Source organism: Stenella coeruleoalba (genome assembly GCF_951394435.1).
Source record: "Stenella coeruleoalba genome assembly, chromosome: 9".
In the NCBI taxonomy this organism is placed as follows: Eukaryota; Metazoa; Chordata; class Mammalia; order Artiodactyla; family Delphinidae; genus Stenella; species Stenella coeruleoalba.
This window is the reverse complement of record NC_137155.1, coordinates 93,222,583-93,242,444: the sequence shown is the minus strand read 5'-3', so window position 1 is coordinate 93,242,444 and position 19,862 is coordinate 93,222,583. Positions and strand designations below refer to the sequence as shown.

At 44.2% G+C, this 19,862-nt stretch overlaps 1 long non-coding RNA gene across 1 annotated transcript; it reads right to left on the bottom strand.

The window, feature by feature from the left end:
* Window positions 1-9,106: 9,106 nt before the first annotated feature.
* LOC307191349 lies at window positions 9,107-18,601 on the bottom strand. The gene is made up of 3 exons (XR_013829713.1): window positions 18,430-18,601; window positions 9,505-9,597; window positions 9,107-9,413 (listed from the first exon to the last, which is right to left on the bottom strand). It is a non-coding gene; the product is annotated as an uncharacterized lncRNA (long non-coding RNA).
* Between the last annotated feature and the right edge of the window lie 1,261 nt (window positions 18,602-19,862).

Genomic DNA, 19,862 nt, shown 5'->3' with positions numbered 1-19,862 from the left:
GAGCCCAGAGCCTGCTGAGACAGAGGTCAAGGAGATGAGAGGCCAGCAGGACAGACAGACATGACCACAGGCAGAAAAATCACAGCCACGCTCGCTCACCTTTCTCTCAGCTCCCAGAGAATCCTGTTTGTTTTGTGAAATCTTCCTATCCCAATCCCCCGTCTCCCCTGACTGCTGACTTCTCACCTCACCCTTTACAGCTCCAGAGGGCATGGATGTTCCCTCTCATTTTGATCAGTGTAAAAACCCACAACCTCTGGCTGTCACTTCACTCATGCCAACACACACGCACACTTGCCCAAACTACTCAGATAATAAGGCCCGTACTGGGTCCCAGAAGCAGCAGAAACACCAACATCTTCAGGACCCAGCCTCGCACCACACGTCTCCGAAGAGAGGTAGGACCTTGCTCTTCAATCTTCCTTTTTCCACCCCTAGAAGGAGGGACGACTGTTTATGTAATCCTAAAGATGCTCAAATCTGCCTCCTGGTGGCCATGATTGCCAATGATGCAGGATCCATCCAGAGAGCGCTAGCTGCAGTGAGGGCTTGGAACTCTCATCATGTCACATTTTAGTGCTTTAAATACTATTCAAGGGGTTAGTATCTCTTTTCCATCTCTGTTTCTCAGTATTTTGGTGCTAGTGTGAATATGTGGGAGAATATATGGGAGAAGAAAGCCAAAGTTAACACAAAATTCAAGAAGGAACCCGAATAAAATGCCTGGCGCCAAGGCTTGTACGTAATGGTCAGGGACTCCCCACGTGTTCCCCAAAATTGCTTGTCCCAAGAGACACAGGGTCACGCCGAGGAGACTGGGACTCTTAAATGCTTCCAAGAATGATTTAAAAATATGTTTCATACAGCCTTTTTAGCTGTATGCAGTGGGAGGGTTAGTCTGAATAATATGGGCTGTCAATCTTTTCTAGAAACAGAACTATGTGATTAAATAAATATTTGTGACAAAATGAAGTTCCAAGAATTAACACACTTGCCTCCTAATTTGATAGATTGGTGGCAGACCACAAAAGGAGAAAAGATACACAAAATGTAAAGACCATTTGCAAAATAATACTGATCACCGGTCTGCTTATTAGTCATGCAAACATTTCTCTGAAGCCTGACCCTTCCAAGTGCCAAGCCTACATTTACAAGAGCCTGGTAGGTATTTCTACGCACACATCCAAGGAAGGCCCACTAGAACTAGAAGCCCAGTTTTGTTTAATAACGTTGCTCCACCCATTTTCCCAAATTTTCTCCTATTGCCATATTCCGGGGAGGAGGTGGTGAGCATCTTTTCCCTATCTTATCTCGCGATTTTCTCCTGCCGTAGTTCCCTGAGCCTGTATCACTATGCTGGTGTTTTTCCATCTGGTGGTGAAATCCTACTCACATTCGAGTTTCAGTTCACATTTTGCCTTTCCTTTGAAGCCCTTCCTGATGTCAACAGACAGAACTGACTGTGTTATTTCCTACACGCCACTAATACCTCTGATGAAAGCACACATTCTATGATGCTTGATTACAGTATTTTTCTACACATTTCTCTCCCCACTAGACTTTTATTATCTTTCTGAAGGAAGGGACCATTTTCTGTTCATTTTTTGTTTTCCAGTATTTGGTAAAAAAAAAACAACAAAAATCTGTGTTGTGAAATTACCCTCTCCTCTCTCTCTGATGTAGGTAGATATAGATAAATAGGTTCATGTAATTTTAAAAATCAACTTAGTGGATCGCTGAATTGTGATGGTGCCAGTTCCACAGCGTGCGCTGCTGCAGCAGCTGCTGTGGCTGCCCGGTTGAGGAGGAAGGAAGGGGGCTGACCAGGGTACTAAAGACAGAAAAGCCCCGCCACCTGGTGGGGAAGCGGGGCTTGGGCCGCATTTATGTGAGAGAGGAGGTGGCTTTGCTTCACTGTGTCTGTATTAGTGGCGCAGAGACAGAGAGCCGTCTGGTTCTTTGGTGTCGATGTCAAGGTGAGAGGAAACAGTGACTTCTTCTCCCAGGAGGCACTGCATCCTTCAGCTATGTCTCCTTTCTGAACATCCTTTACAATTTGAGAGTAGTAGATCAGTCTCAGCCCTTGTCCTGGGTCCTGTCGGTACCAGTACATGGCGTCGTAACCAAACTCCTGTTCACATTTCAGGGTCACATCTCGTCCTTCCACTTGGAACAGGTATTTTCGGGTCTGAGTGACCCTGCCATCCACAGTGCCTATGGAAGAAAGGAGTGGCTCTGGGAACACGGCCCAAGAGGGTGTCTAATGCTGCTGCCATGAGGGAAAGGCTTAGCTCTGGAGCTCAGCCCCTTTGGGACAGAAACTTGCTTCCTGAACCCAGGACTCACCTGCTCCGAGGAGACAAAGGGCCACACAGCAGATCACCTGGTTGCCCATAGTGGAAAGGGGGTCTCCTTGTAGCTCTGAGCACAGACAAATGAGGAAAGAAACTTAGCTCTGAGGCTCCCCCTGTCTTAATGGGTGGAATCTGTCATAAGGCCAGAAAGGATAGTTGGATAGAATCCTGGAGATATTCAAGACAGGCTCCCTAATATTTTAGATGAGGAGATTAAGAACAGAGATCTGAATCACTTGCACCCCCCTTGTGCCTCTCTCCCCAGAACTCTGCATTTTGTCTGGTCCGGATGGGTGGTACCACCACATTTCCAGGCCAGAGCCTGGAAATGATTGGCCCACGGGTTTTCACCTTCCTCGTTATGGTAACGTTTGCTTACTATGGGAGCATAGTAGGTGCTCTGGTCACACAAGAATGCAGAGTTTATTTTTAAGCCCATCGCTGCCATAGTTACTGCTCCAGATCTGTAGCAGAGGAGGAACAGAACGAACACCAGGTTGAAACTGCCTCCCTTACTCTTTAGCCCCTGTATTCTATTACTTTAGCCCTGCACATCAAGAGTTAAACATTAGAGAAATGTTGCTTGTGCCCAAATAGCTCATTAAGTTCCCTTAAGAAAGTCCCCATCCCACAGTCCCAGGTTCATTATGGCTATTACTTGTAGATAAGTTTGCTTTCAGCCTAGAAACCTCGTGAATAAGCAGAGATAAGAGTGGTAAAGTAAAAATAACTGCTAACAACTTGAAGTTTTTTTTTTTTTTTTTGAAAGAAGGAGCATGATTTTATTGAAATGTTTTTAGTACAGTGTTGGAAGATCTTCGAATCCTATAGTCTAAACCAATACAAGCACTGCAAATGACATAGTTCCTCAATCTATTTGACATCATACCTACCAAAGGAAAGCTATACTACGAACCTCTTTAAGTTGGTTAATGTAACTTAAGTTGGAAACTGAGCAACTCTGGTATATTCATATTTCTCTGGCTCCCCTTTTCGGCTAGATGTACGCCAAGTCAACCGCCATGCAGCAGAGTCAGACAGGACCAATATATTTGGTGGTTTCACTGAAACGTTTCCGCATAAGCAGCAAGGAACGCACAAGTTCTGGGATTAAGCTGCTCTCAAGGCTTAATCATCTTTTTTGAACCGGACCATCAAATAGTTAAGGGCTACATGGCCGCTGCCCAGGGCTACGTCTAGTCTATTTAGTTGACAGAGGTACCAGAGTTTTGCAGAAGCCTCGTGATGCAGCCTTGTGAACAAGCAGAAGAACAAAGAAATGTTATGCTTCCCTTGAAGGCCAGGTGGCTCCAGGAAGTCTGCTATCTGCCTTTACCCTTTATCATTAAACCCTCCGGCTTCCCCTTTTTCCTTAGCATAAAAGCAGCCTGAATTCTACTGCAAAATTTAGGACATTAGTCTACCATCTTGTCATCTTGCTGGCTTTCCGAATAAAGTCGCTATTCTTGCCCCAATACCTTGTCTCTTGACTTTCTGGCCTGTGGTGCGTGGGGCAGTAAGAGCTTGGACTTGGTAACAAAACTTGACAAGCCGGCCAGGAATCTTGCTGCTCGTGGCCAGCTGGCCCCGGTCAGGGAATTTTGCTTGGCAGGGCCCTAGATGCAGCCAGGACCTCTTGTCCTGGGGATCCTCCTTCAAAAGTCCTCAGAGTAGCATCAGCTGCCCTAGCGCTTAGCAGCTGGAGCAAACACTTGACATCTGGGAGTCAGCAGTCTCAATGCAGTACGGCAAGTCACTTCAGTGTGTACAACCGAAAACTCCCTTCCCCTCCACCCCGGGCTTTTCCTGTTTGGAATAAGCCCATTTGTTTTGCATTTGTGTGGGGTACCCTGTTGAAGAGGTAAATAGTTGTTAGACGCTACCTGATTTGTGAACCAGTTCATTTGTTTCTTTAGATGCTAGCATTTGGTTTTGGGAGCACCACTTGTGCTTTGTTTTTCTTGCCTTTCTGTTTTTTAAAAGATGGGAAACATTTCATCCATCCCTAAAGAAAACTCACTGGTCGCATGTGGAAAAATTGTCTGATTATAGCTGTGAACCTATGACAGAAACAGATGACATTTTATTGCAGAAATGTCTGGCCACATTATTCATTGGCATCTGAGGAACGGTGGCGTCTGAATGGTTCTCTGAATGGTTATACAATCTTGCAGTTAGAGTTATTCTGTGAAAGAGCGGGGGAAATGATGAGATTCCTTACATGCAAGCATTTACGTTGTTACATCAGGAAGAGAGAAAGTCAGACAGTTGCTACCTTATGGTACAAGGGTCTGAAAAGAAACCCAAGAGAAAATCTGTTCTACCGGAGGACAAAGAAGGGAATGAGAGTGAGGATATATGGCTGCAAACCTTAAACCCTCCTCTGGCCATGCTGGCTGTCCCTGCATCTGCTCTAACCATCCTCATGCAACTGATGTCCATCCCTTCCATTGCCTCCTGTTTCTATACCCCAGCTCCTGACACTGAGGTGCGGGAAGTCCCTTCTTATAGGATCAATTGGAAAATCTTGTGTTGGTTCCTAGGGCACAACGACATGGTCTGGTATCGTCATTTAAGACCCAACTGGGCACTCAGTTTAGACCCGGAGCCACCTCCAGGGCAGGGCAATTTCCCATTATCCTGTAGGAAGCTTCAATGAGAATGGCCAGCCAACTGGGTATTTAAGGATGAACAGTCCATTTTCAACCTCAGATTTGTTTAACTGGAAGGACTGAAACCCTCCATATAGAAAGGATCCTTTTCAAATGACAGAATTGTTCACTTCCATTTTCACTACCCACCAGCTTTCACAGGCAGACATTTGTGTTCCCAACATGATGCTTACCGGCGATGAGAAGATGGTGGTCACGGATAAAGCTAGCGAGGTAGCACACCAGCTCCACCTAGTGGACCCAAATGGTACACCCAAAACCCACTCGGCGGTACCCACTGCTGAACCAAACTGGGACTCCAGTGAAAGAGGGATGCTCTTAACAGAGCACTACTGTAAGTGCATCTTGTCAGGGCTTCAGAAAGGCGGGCACCAAAACAAAAGAGTGTCAACAACATTCAAGAGATTCAGCAAAAACAAAATAAAACCCCTCTGAGTTTTTGGAAAGAATATACTGCGCCTATAAACATTACACTGATGCAGACCCTGAGGCCCCTGAAAACACTTGAATGGTAAACATGAGTTTATCAGACAAAGGGCCCCAGATAGCAGGAGAAAATTACAGCAACTAGATGGTACATTTGAAACGAATCCTTCTCAGTTGGTAGACATTGCTTTTAAAGGTATTTAACAGCAGAGAACAGAAGCAGAAAAAGGAAGACTCAAAGAATATTACGCAGCCATGAAAAAGAATGAAATAATGCCATTTGCAGCAACATGGATGGACATAGAGATTCTCATACTGAGTGAAGTGAGTCAGACAGAGAAAGACAAATATCATATGATATCACTTATATGTGAAATTTAAAAACAAAGGGTACAAATGAACTTATCTACAAAACAGAAATAGAGTTACAGATGTAGAAAACAAACTTATGGTTATTGGGGGAAAGGGGGTAGGGAGGGATAAATTGGAAGATTGGGATTGACATATACACACTACTATATATAAAGTAGATAACTCAAAAGGACCTACTGCATAGCACAGGGAACTCTACTCAATACTCTGTAATGGCCTATATGGGGAAAGAATCTAAAAAAGAGTGGATATATGTATAACTGATTCACCTTGCTGTACACCTGAAACTAACACAACATTGTAAATCAACTATACTCCAATAAAAATTAAAAAAAAAAACAACGAAATGCCACTTTTCTGGCTGCCACATTGGATTCCAAAAGAAAAGTCAACTATCACTAGGCAAGGAAATATGCATGTATTATAAAGAGGGGGAGCGTTGGAAGAGGGGAGGCCCCAGACCAAAGAAAAACAGGATTGAGGAAAAGAAGAGTTGAGGCCTCCCAGATGGTAGAGAGAGAGGAATGTTCAGATGATGAATAAAGCAGCCCAGGGGCTCCCCTGGATTTGTGGCACCCAATTCAAATATCCCCACCAGAGCCCCAGTTCAAACTGACAGTGAGGAACAAATTGATTGACCTTCTAGTAGACATGGGTGCAACCCATTCCACGCTAAAACACCCACATGGAACACAGAACACCTCAGTCCACCCCTGATCATTTTTACAATCATTGGAACGTCAATTAGGAGACCTGACAGTTTCTTGTATGTGCCTGAAGGCCCTATGTCTCTCTTGGGTTGAGATCTCCTTTGTAAACTAAATGCTCAAGTGACTTTTTCGCCAGGACATCTTGATGTATGGGTCCCACCAGAACACATTTTTAAACCTACAGATGGCTGTCATAGAAAACCCAGAGAAGGAGATGGAACTTCCTCCCCGCTGAGGTCTACGAAAAGACCAAAAGTATGGGGTGGTGACACCCCAGGAAAGGCCAAAAATACAAGGCCAATACAAATCCCATTAAGAAAGGATGCTGGGACACCTAATCTAAAATAATATTCTTGGATGCAAGAGGCCCAGAGGAAATATAGCCAATTCCTGAGAGATTCTTAAAAACGGGACCAATTAGATCTTGCAAGCCCCCATACAAGACCCCTATCCTCCCAGTTAAAAGGCCCAACTCAGCAGAGTGTCACTTTGTTCAAGACTTCAGGGCTATTACTGAGACAGTCCAAGATCTGCACCTTGTGATCCCAAATTCGTATACTCTGCTCACAACTATTCTGGGAGAATACGGCTGGTTGTCAGTTTCACACTTGAAAGATGCTTTTCCTTTGCATCCCTACTGCAGAGAGTCACAGCAGCTATTCACCTTCGAATGGCAGGACCAGAAACATGGGTAACCCAACAATATTTCTGGACAGTCTTACCTTAGGGGCTTAAAAATTCTCCTGCTTTTCTTTGGAGGAGTGCTGGCTAAAGACCTCCAGAATGTAACACTAGATGAAGGGTCCTTGCTCCAATATGTGGATGAGCTGCTGATAGCAAACCCCACGTATGAAAAGTATCTACAAACTATCATTAAACCTCTGAACTATCTGGCTGAATATGGATATAAAGTCTCTCCAGAAAAGGTCCAGGTATGTAAGCAGCGGGCCACGTGCCTGGGTTTTGCTTTATCCCAAGGACAATGAGATCTATTGCCTGGCAGAAAACAGGCAAGTACAGTCTTAGGAGTACCTAAGACTCACAGACAACCAAGGGGGAATGGCAAGATTCTGTCGGATTTGATCCCGAATTATGGGCTCACAGTAAAGCCCCTCAAAAAGCTTTAAAAGAGTGCCAGGGGTTCCTTGGTGGCGCAGTGGTTGAGAGTCTGCCTGCCGATGCAGGGGACGCAGGTTCGCCTCCCGGTCCGGGAAGATCCCACATGCCGCGGAGCGGCTGGGCCCGTGAGCCATGGCTGCTGAACCTGCGCGTCCGGAGCCTGTGCTCCGCAACGGGAGAGGCCAGAACAGTGAGAGGCCCGCGTACCGCAAAAAAAAAAAAAAAAAAAAAAAAAAAAAAAAAAAAATACTTAACTTAATCACACCTGTAAAGTCCATTTCTGCCATCTAAGGCAACATGCACAGGTTCCAGGGATGAAGACATGGGTATCTTTGGGGATGGGGAGCTGGGGGTTATTATTCAGCCTACCACACAATACAAAATGTCTTGCTGATCAGTTTGGAAATTTTTATGGGTATCATTTTCCTGTAATACTAATGAGTCAACTTTATACCCTTCGTGTATAAGTCTGTAACCGGCATTCTCTTCACTGTTCAGCTTCAGCGTTCGTTAGCTCGCAGAAACTAGCGATGGCAGAGTCAGTGTGACCCCAGCATATCTGGGGGCTGTGTGCAAAGGGGACAGAAGGGGAGCCTCAGAGAAGCATCAGGCCAGCCTTGGGGGTGGACTTCTGCACTGCAGGCTTCTGCTCAGCCTACCTTGCCCCGCCTGATGTTTAGGAAGCAGTGGAACGGAGGCCAAGGAGAAGCAGCTGCGTCTGGGTCTGTCTGAGTGCTCTGAGCTCGGGGAGCAAGTACAATTAACAGCAACATGACAAGCTGGCTTAGTAGGGACTCCGGAGACCCAACGCTGGAGAATTTCTCTCTCATGAGCTGTAAAGATACTACGGTTCCTCTATACCCTTCACCCAACTTTCCTTAATGTTAACACCATGCGTAACCATGATACTTTGCACAAAACCAAGAATTTAACATTGCTACAACTCAGCTACAGGCGAAACTCAGATTTCCCTGGTTTTTCTACTGTTCTGTTCCAGGATCTAATCCAGGATACCACATAGCATTTGTTATGTTTCCTTAGACTCCTCCAACCCATGAGAGTTTCTCAGTCTGTTCTTGTTTTTAATGATTTTCACACTTTTGAAGATCACCGGTCAAGTATTTTGTAGAATACTTTTCAAACTGGGTTTATCTGATGCTTACTCAATCTTAAACTGAAAGCTCAGTGGGTAACATTTACCCTTAGCCGTGGACTGTCACCCTCTGTGAGAAATTTGTGAGAAATGCCAGGAACCAGGCCCCTACTGCCTTCCCACCAAACGTTTCCTAATGTGCTGGCTCGTTACATTCGGTTCTTGCCTTCCCTAGGGACAGGAGAACGTCAGACCCCTGGCGCTTCTAGGGGAGGAGCTTTCACTCAGGACTCAGGATGGCTGGGGGCTGGAGCCCGAAGCGGAAGCAGAGGTTTTCTGCATGGGGTGGGGTGACTCTGCAGCACTGTGTCTTATCTGCTGGCACAGAGGTACGTGGCCGAGTCCCCGGGTTCTGTGGGCTGGATCTTCAGAGTGGAGAATGATGCTTTAGGCATCTCAGCTGAGAATCGGTCCTTGGGCATCCCTGACTCGTCTGTAGGAGATTGGTTGACGAAATAAATCAGAAACTCCAATCCCTGCTCCAAGGTCTGTCTGTACCAATAAAGCACAGTGTGGCCTGAAATCGGTTCACAACTCAGAGTTACTGCATGTCCCATTTCTGTCACCTCATGCCTGGGTGTCTGGATGACTCCAGCATCTGTGGGCTCTGTGAAAGAATTTGGAAACAGAATACGAAAAATATCAGAGTCACAATAGGGAAACCCTACATGAGGACATTGAATATTCCAAGGACTCACCTATTCGCAGGAGACAAAGGGCTACACAGCAGAGGGCTCGCATGCCCACGGCAGGATGAGAACAACGATGTGGAATTGTCCAGACCAGGGCCCCTGTGGAAATGAGCAGAGAAGTGTGTTTGGGACAGCTTATCCCCACAAATGTGTTTGTCAGTGACACCACTGAAGGAGCCACCCCCCGCCCCCTCCCCCCGGGCCGCAACTCAGAAGCTCCCTTCAGAGAAGAAGGCTGCATCTCCAGGAGAGGAATCAGGCGGGACTGAACTCAATTATAATTGATCTAAGATAGAGATTTACACATCCAGAGGCTCCCTGCAGATGTTTTGATATTATCAATTCATAATGCCTTCTCTATACAATCTCTTAGCTAGAGTCTGCCAACTATTTCCACTTGAACCTCAAACTCCAAGTTTAAATTGTCTCATTGCAAGCCAGCTTCTCTGTGAACCCTCCTATTCCTCTCACTGGTGGCTAGATGCTCCTGGTCATATCACGCTCCAAGTCATCCATCAGTTAGGAGGTGGGGTCTGGGCTCTCCAGGAAAAACAAGAAGAGTGACTGCATTGTTAGGGCTTCAGGGACCGAACTGATGCCTGGAGAACTGATTCAATTTGAAAGCTCTTTTTTTTTTTTTGCAGTGAAAGACCTTTCTGCGTTCATTTATCCTTGAGCGCTATTAAATTCTCAAAGCCCGTAGCATAGAATTTCCCTCATTTCTCTGTCCCCACCATGAAATAAGCAGATTATTTTCACGTTCTCTTTGCAAATCAGATTCTCTAGAGTTGATTTAAACTGTATTCTTACTCCTAGAAAAGCTCGATGTTTTTAAATGAACACTGGGCCCTTTCCCTATGAAAGGGGTCTGCTGCCACAAACCCACTCCCTGTCATGGTTGAGGTTATGAAAAGCTGAGGGAAGCTTTCAGTTTACTGGGTTGTTCGAGCAAGTTATTTGTTGACCAGGAAGAAGGACCAGTTCAAATCCATATTTTGTGATTAGCACAGAGACACACTGCTGAGTCTTCTGAACCCGAGGAGCACATGCCAATTTTAAAGCGAAGATAGTTTACAAGCTGGATTTTGTTACCAGAGGTACCTGTTTCCCTTGTGGGCTCCGTCCCCTTGGTTTCTGTTGGACCCTGAATGTAAAACTGAGGCCGTTATTGTATTTTTATAAAAGGTCATTGTTTGTTCCTTCCCTGTTACCGGGTACCTAGAGACATGGTGGACAGAATCATGGCTCCCCAAAGAGCTCAACGCCTGATCTCTGGACCTGTGGATACGTCCCATTGCGCATCAAGGGGGAAGGAATTCAGGTTCTAAATGGAATTAAGGTTGCTAATCAGCTGACCTTAATACAGGGAGACTAGACTGGACTTTCCAGCTGGGCCCAATGTAATCACAAGGGCCCTAAAATGTGGAAGAAGAAAGAAGAGTTAGGGTTACAGCGATGCAGCATGAGAAAAGACTGGATCCATCATTGTTGGCTTTGAAGATGGAAGGGCCCCCTAGTGGAGAAATCTTGGTGGCCCCTAGAAGCTGAAAACAGCAAGAAAACAGATTCTCCGCTCCAGCCTCCAGAGGAAGGCAGCCGGGCTGACACCTTGTTTTAACCCACTTAGACCCATTTTGGACTTCTGACCTTCAAGACTGTAAGATAATAAACTTGTATTGTTTTAAGCCACAAAGTGTGTGGAAATTTGTTAGAGCAGCAATAGGAATCTAATAAATGACAGTATCCTGGGGGGTCATGAGTGGAAGAGGCCGTAGCGAGATACCAGATACAAGGGGGAGACCGAGGTTTAATCACACAGTAAGAACTTGAAATCAGGCCAAGGGAAGCCCGGGTAAAAGACTTCTTATCTCTGCCAGACCTCAGCTGCTTCCAAGAGACACATCGGAGTCCGGCAGAACTCCATCGTGCATCTTCCTGCTGAGAGCAAAAGTTCTTGGGGAGGAATTCTGTTGTCCTGATCCACCCCAGCCCCTGCCTGACACATGGATTTGCTGGTCGTGTCACTGTGGTTGTCAGCTCCCCGGGGGCAGCACTTGTTCTCCTGACCCTACACTCTAGGTACAGCAGAGCCGGTGGGCTGGCCTGGGCTGGTTTGGTTCAGGCTCACTAGGCTACTCTGACCCTCAAACTGCTTCTCTGCTTTTCCCAGCCCAGAACGTGCAAGCTTCACCACCCAGCTCCTTGTGCAGCCACGTCTTAAGCAAACTTGGAGGAATGCCCACTGCAAGCATACCTACCATTCAAAGCCGGCTCAGAGCAAAACCCACCAACACAGCAGAGGAAGAAGGGTTGGTCTCTATTTCCTTCATTCTCGGCCATTATTCAAGACACCTGCAACTCCCTAACTCTAAACCCAACCCTATGGTTTCCCTTAATGCCATCCTTCCAGGCCACATAGATGCTAGATGACGATGAAGCCACAGTGTCTCCTAGTGGCCGGTGGGCAGAAGCAACACAAATATGCTGTCTGCCCAGCACATAAGGGGGGTTGTGTGTTGTTCCATTGAGTATAGGGGGTGTGGGTATTATGATTTGTTGGTGTTAGAGGGTCAATAAATAATATTGACTTATTATGGCCTAAGACGGAACACCTGCGAGTTAGACATCAGAGTCAGGCAGAGATAATAACATCAGTTTTGATATTGGTAAATAACAGGGCTCAGATGTGAAACCAAATGGGCTGGCTAACACTATGCTGAATCAGAATTTAACTCACTTTCTCTCCCCTCCAAACTACAGGCCGACCCTCTATAGATAAGAAAGTTCTCCGCTATTCTTGGTGCGTGTTGAGAAAACACCAAAGAATCTGTCTCTTTGCTCGGTAGCCAGGAGCAAGGCAAGAAGATGAGAGACTAAAGAAGATAAAGAGATTAAATAAGATAATCTATTTCCCTTCCCATAGAGAAGATTCAGCAAGGAATAGGAAGATGAGAACAGGAGGATTACTTTACGGAAGTCCCCGAAAATGGGAAATGTCAAATAAAGTGTTGTCCTAGGAAACTGGGTTTAAGGAGAGGAGAAAAATAGACACATGTCAGTTATTCTTCCCAATTCCAACAACTGCTCCTTGAATATACTCGCAGAAAAACGGCACAGATGTGTCCTGACAGCATAGCAATGAAACAGATTCCAAGTCCATTCTGTACTCTGTGATCAAGTCTACAGAGTCACTCCCTGTTTCATTTCCCATCCTGCCACACGGTCCAATGGAACATCAGAGGTTATGCAATGAAAGTAAAAAAAAAAAAAAGAAAGAAAAATTTAAAACTCCAATAATAAAAATGACAAAAACAAATAGATGTCTCAATTTGATTATAAATACCCTTTAAGTTTTTAAAAGAAATACTTTGGTTGAAATTAAAGTTCAAGTGTAACATCTCTATGTCGTTTAAGTTAAATATCAAAGAAATCTCAGACTAAGAATCTAACATTAATTGGTTTTTATTTAAAATTCCAAATAAAATTCTTTTGACTTTAATCCCAGTAATTATAAATGAGAGCACTCAAGGTAACCCTTCTTTGCTGTCTAAATAGTTGGGTAAAAAAAAATCAACATCAAAAACTTCAGTTGGGCTTCCCTGGTGGCGCAGTGGTTGAGAGTCTGCCTGCCAATGCAGGGGACACGGGTTCGAGCCCTGGTCTGGGAAGATCCCACATGCCACGGAGCAACTGGGCCCGTGAGCCACAACTACTTAGCCTGCGCGTTTGGAGCCTGCGCTCCACAACAAGAGAGGCCACGATAGTGAGAGGCCCACGCACCGCGATGAAGAGTGGCCCCCGCTTGCCACAACTAGAGAAAGCCCTCGCACAGAAACGAAGACCCAACACAGCCAAAAAAATAAATAAATAAACAAATGTGGGGTTTAAAAAAAAAAAGAAAAGAATTAAAAAAAAACTTCAATTAATTAAAGTCTAAAATATAGTGAGAGATTCTTGGCTGGAATCTTGGAGAGGTGAGCATCTAAGGAGGGGAGCATAGCAGTCCTTTTGCCCTTAAGGACAATTGCCTTCCCTGACTCAGTGCTCGTGAAACTGACTTACAGTCCAGGGGGACAACAGTAAAAGACCAGAATGTACCAAACATGGGACATTGAGAAACTCAATGTTCTCTCTTGGTGATCCAGGACACCTCAAGCCTTGAATTCCAAATCAGGTAGCCCTGGACTGTTTATACCCCCACACACTTGGCAGAAGCAAAACTTTCTCTGGTCGATGATCTGTCCATCCAAGATGAAAACTATTCCTACAAATCTAGTGCCTGGCACAAAGTCAAAGATAACCAGATTCATGAGGAGAAATACAAACACCATAAAAATACAAACATCACGACTGAGAAGCAGCAGAGAAAGAAAATCGACAAAAATAGTCCCACAAAGATCTCAGATGTGAAAATTACCAGACACACCCTAAGACAACTGTCTCCTATGTTTAAAGAGATAAGATGTAATCTTGGAAACTGTTATTAGAGAATTAGTGACATAGGAGATTGGAAAAAGAACCAAATAAAAATGCTGTGAGGAGACGGTCATCAATGACTGAGGTTTTATCAGACAAGTCAGCTGGATCAGGATATGGGCAGAGCAGTCGAAGAGATATGCATTGAGTGAATGGACGTATATTATTACTTGCAGTCTTGGTTGGGTAAAGAGAGAAGTGAAACCAGCAGAGATTGAGGGGCAGTGACCATGCCTTTAGGAGAATCTCAGTAAGCTGCTTTCCAAAGAGTTCCAACCAATGCTTCAGAAAGATTTCTAGAATTATCTTAGAGAATCCAGGCAGAAGTTAGAGTAGAGGATACATTATCAGAGGGAGCAATTGGATCGGGGGTGATTGATTGTTTTAGAAGTTCTTACTAAGGAATATTTTAATGCACTGAGGAACTATTTTCATGTACTAAGGCAAACAGCTGAAATACCCTCAACATGCAGTGTTGAGCTGTGTTGGTTACAGTAACAAACTCCAGAGTAAGAATTTGTTTTGAGCTAAGGTTTGAGACTGGTTGCCAGGATACCCATTTGTGTATATTTCTTTGAAGTTGGAAAAGGGCTGAATAAAATAGCTAAAATGATCATCCCACCACCAACGTCATTATTATCAACACATTTCCATAAAAATGGGAAAAAAGTGTTTTCCAACCACATACTCTGTGTTGAGACTTTGATGCCTAAAAGTTCCTGGGTAAAAGCAGAGAGAGAAGGATATCAACTTGAATCATTCAGATGGTGAAAAAAACCTCAGCGAGCCTGCTGTTTGCTACACTCATACAATCGCCATCTGTATTATTCAAGTTTATTGGACGTGTTTTGTGACTGCATATTTTTATAGGAGAAAAACCATCACTAGCCCCTGAGGGCTGAGTCTGTGACAAGTACTTTCAGTTTGGGATTCTTGAGTTTTCACCACAGAACGCTTCTCATCCCTGAGTCATAATTATTTTCAAACAACAATTTCGGCTCTCGTGTTTTAAGAAATAATGTGTGTCCTCCATCTATATGCATCACAGCTTATCTCTGCAAACCCACTTCTTCCCCTTGCATAATGAGGAGTAAGGGGAGGGCTGTCAGGAGCTGCCATGAGCAACACAGAGAGGAAGAACCATGAAGTTTGTGCACAGGAAGGAAGGGTCTGTGCAAGGCTGTGGCTAAGCTGCTGGCACAGGAATGCACAGCCGAGTCCCCCAGCTCTGCAGGCTGGACCTTGAGAGTGGAGTCTGCTCCTTGGGGCCCCTCTGCAGAAAATCGATTCTGAGGCAACTACAAAACATTTATTTCAGCCTCTTCCTCAAAGAGAATCAGTAGCTCCAGACCCCTTGTAAAGGATACTGTGGCCTGAAATAGGATCGCATCGCAAAGCCATGGCCTGTCTTTTCTCTGTGATCTTGTGTCTGAGGGACTGGGCGACTCCACCTTCTGTGAGTTCTGTATCAGGAAAAGACAGAATTTGAAAATGGAAAGAGGAGATGATTGAAATAATCACTGGAAAGAGAAAACGCAGAGAGAGCTTGGTGTTCTCAGGACTTACAATTGTACTTTATGTAACAATTATGCCCCCAGGAGACAGAGGGTTTTGCTCAGCAGAGGAGCCCGGAGCCCATGGCAGGGTCAGGGCAGCAGTGGGAGGTTGACCAGCTCAGGGTCCTTGTAAGCATGAGCAGAGGAGGAGGGGCGTCCTTGTCCCCACTGGCAATTCCCATGGTGACATCACTGTCTCGCAAATGCCCATAGTCTTAGAAACCAACTGTTATTAACTAAAACATATCTAGAAGTTTGTTGAACATGTTCATAGACTGCATGTGAATTCATCCAACTGTCCCCACGCATGGCTCCAGGGCTGAGCGATTGGATCTCCCATCACCACCTTCTAACTCTCTGCTGGATGTTTCTACTTGGATGTGTCAAAGGTGACTCACGTTTGAAATATCAGTTAATAACCTTTTTGTGTTATCTGTAATTATCCTTTTCTTTGGAGGTGTCTCTTTTACCAGGTTCTCTATTTTCCCAATCAGATGAGTTTAGACAAGGTAAAGCCAGGGTAATTGCCACCGCTTTATCCTAGAAGCACAGTGAACTAACTGACACAATTGAAGGGAGAGATAAAATGATGCCCTGAGTGTAGATGTGAGTTGGAAGCTTTTATTCTGTCTGAAGGTCAAAGACCAGTTTCCTCTTTGCTTTCACTCATCTCCATGATGCATTCAGAGAACTCTCTTATCCCTGAAAATACCAGGATGGATACAGTAACAGTAAATACAAAATTGAATCTTCTGGAATCTTAAAAAACATAGCATAACATACAATTGAATTGCACTGGTTAGTATCTGACTTTTTTTTTTAACAGGGCAACATTTGTTCTGAAAGATTTCTTTTCATTGTCTGAGTGGTGAGGTAGAAAGGGTTAGAGGACTGGAGAAGGCCCCAAGAGTTGGTATGAAACAAGAAAACAAGGAAATGTGTGTCAGAGAGGTGGAAACAGTAGAGTCGTGTTCTCAGAGATAACCTTCTGAATACCCACAACCTAGGGCTTACAAGCCAACGCTATCAAGTTAAGACCCACAGATGTAGAACTATCAGAGCCATCCGTTTCCCTCGTAAATTCTCTATTATTGAGATAGAAAAGCTGCTGGTCTGAGTCCAACTTAATGTTGGTACCAGTTAATCATCCCATGATGGGAAGTTTCTTCATATTGAGGTGTCACTACTTGTCCCATTCTTGTGCCCAGGGGTTAAAAGTTCTGAGTGACGGCAGCGTTCAGGGTGGCAGGACACGGGGCTGATCAGGCTACATACAAAATGCTTGCAATTGAGGCTTGCCTATTCCAGGGAAGAAATCCCTGCTGTCTTCCCAGGCCTCACCTGCAGCACTGAACAAATCCAAAACAAAATCCAGGCAGGGATGGGGCATCTTACTGCTCAAGGGAGGAAAGGCAGGAGTTCTGGGAGATCTGATACTCATTAAGGATATTTGCAGTGTCTTAGCCAGCAGTTTGAGACTAGCCTAGACAAGGTCTTGAATTATCTACTCTCCTCCCCTGCATTTCCCTTACATCATCCTATACAGCATCTAGGACACACAACTAGTAAGGGTTAAGTTTGGGGTACAGGTGTATATCTAGAGTTTCTCTAATGGTCTCCCAAGGCAGATGTTTTCCATCTCATGGGTCCCTGAGAAATCGGCCGGCTCCTGGCTCTTCTCTGTCTACACCCCCAGCAGGGTCAGAAGATTCTCCACTCCGTGATTTGCTCCACTTGGTGATTCACAGTTCAGGTTCACTGCTATGCAAAACCCACCTGCATCCATAAAGGAAGGAGAGTCTCCATTTAATTCCTCACATTCCACTGGCTACTCACATCTGCAAACCAGAGGCTGGATGCAAGGATGAAGTTGCATGTTTCTTGCCTCAACTTCTAAGGCAGAACTAAGCCCTGTTTCAAAAACATCTACAGATTTAATGTGATCCCTATCAAATTACCCATGACATTTTTCATAGAACTAGAACAAATAATCCTAAAATTCATATGGAAACATAAAAGACCCAGAATTGCCAAAGCAATCCTGAGAAAAAAGAACAAAGCAGGAGTCATAACCCTCCCAGACTTCAGAAAATACCACAAAGCTATAGTAATAAAAACAGCATGGTATTGGCACAAAAATAGATAAATGGATCAATGGATCAGAATAGAGAGACCAGAAATAAACACGCACACCTACAGTCAATTAGTCTTTGACAAAGGAGGCAAGAATATCCAACGGAGAAAAGACAGTCTCTTCAGCAAGTGGTGTTGGGAAATCTGGACAGCCACATGTAAACCAATGAAGTTAGAACATACCCTCACTCCATACACAAAAATAAACTCAAGGGCTTCCGTGGTGGCGCAGTGGTTAAGAATCCGCCTGCCAATGCAGGGAACACGGGTTTGAGCCCTGGTCCGGGAAGATCCCACATGCTGTGGAGCAACTGAGCCCGTGCACCACAACTACTGAGCCTGCGCTCTATAGCCCACGAGCCACAACTACAGAAGCCCGCATGCCTAGAGCCTGTGCTCTGCAACAAGAGAAGCCACCGCAATGAGAAGCCTGTGCACCTCAACAAAGAGTAGCCCCTGCTTGCTGCAACTAGGGAAAGCCCGTGCACAGCAACAAAGACCCAACACAGCCAAAAATAAATAAATTAAATAAATAAATTAAATAAATAATTCAACCCCCCAAAATAAATAAATAAACTCAAAATGGCTTAAAGACTTAAATGTAGGACATGACCATAAAACTCCTAAAAGAGAACATAGGCAAAACATTCTCTGACATAAATTGTACCAAAGTTTTCTTACGTCAGTCTCCCAAGGCAATAGAAATAAAAGCAAAAATAAACAAATGGGACCTAATCAAACTTATAAGCTTTTGGCATTTTCTCACCTCCTCAGATGGCCCACACTCTGTCTGTGGAGTGTGTTTCTCTCTAAATAAATCCACTTCTTACCTAGAAACAAACAAACAAACAAAAAAACCAACTTATAGGCTTTTGCACAGCAAAGGAAACCATAAACAAAATGAAAAGACAACCTACGGACTGGGAGAAAATATTTGCAAATGATGTGATTGACAAGCGCTTAATTTCCAAAATATACAAACAGCTCATACAACTCAATAACAAAAAACCAAACAACCCAATCAAAACATGGGCAGAAGTCCTAAATAGCCATTTCTCCAAAGAAGACATAGAGATGGCTAATAGGCATATGAAAAGATGCTCAACATCACTAATTATTACAGAAATGTAAAACAAAACTAAAATGAGGTACTACCTCACACTGGTCAGAACGGCCGTCATTAAAAAGTCTACAAATAACAAATGCTGAAGAGAGTGTGGAGAAAAGAGAACCTCCTACACTGTTGGTGAGAATGTAAATTGGTGCAGCCATTATGGAAAACAGTATGGAGGTTCCTCAATAAACTAAAAATAGAGTGGCCATATGATCCTGCAATCCCACTTCTGGGCATTTACCCAGACAAAACTATAATTCAAAAATATACATGGGCCCCTATGTTCATAGCAGCACTATTTACAATAGCCAAGACATGGAAGTAACCTAAATGTCCATTGACAGATGAATGAATAAAGACAATGTGGTACATATACACAATGGAATACTACTCAGCCATTAAAAAAGAATGAAATAATGCCATTTGCAGCAACATGGATGGACCTAGAGATTATCATACTAAGTGAATAAGTCAGAAAGAGAAAGACAAATACCATATGATATCAATTAGATGTGGAATCTAAAATATGACACAAATGAACGTACTGACAAAACAGAAACAGACTCACAGACATAGAAAACAGACTTGTGGTTGCCAAGGGGGAGGGTGGGTAGAGGAGGGATAGATTGGGAGTCTGGGATTAGCAGACTCAAACTATTGTATATAGAAAGGATAAACAACATGGTCCTACTGTATAGCACAGGAAACTATATTCAATATCTTGTAATAAACCATAATGGAAAACAACATGAAAAAGAACATACATATATAACTGAATCACTTTGCTGTACGCCAGAAACTAATACAACATTGTAAATCAACTATGCTTCAATAAATAAATGCATAAATAATTTAATTAATTAAATACAAAAACCCCCGATCTGCTTCTCCATCCAAAACCAATGCCTCCCGATGGCCAGTGGTTCGGGGTCACTGGCCTGAGGCCCTTCATCCAGTGGCCCAGGGAGCCCGGTGCGACTTCTCCACTATTTGCATTAGAACTGAGGCTGACACCAGGCAGTGTTTGTGAAGGCAAATCCTCGCAGCTCCTCTGCAGCTCCTGTTCCCTCCTCACTACGCTAATA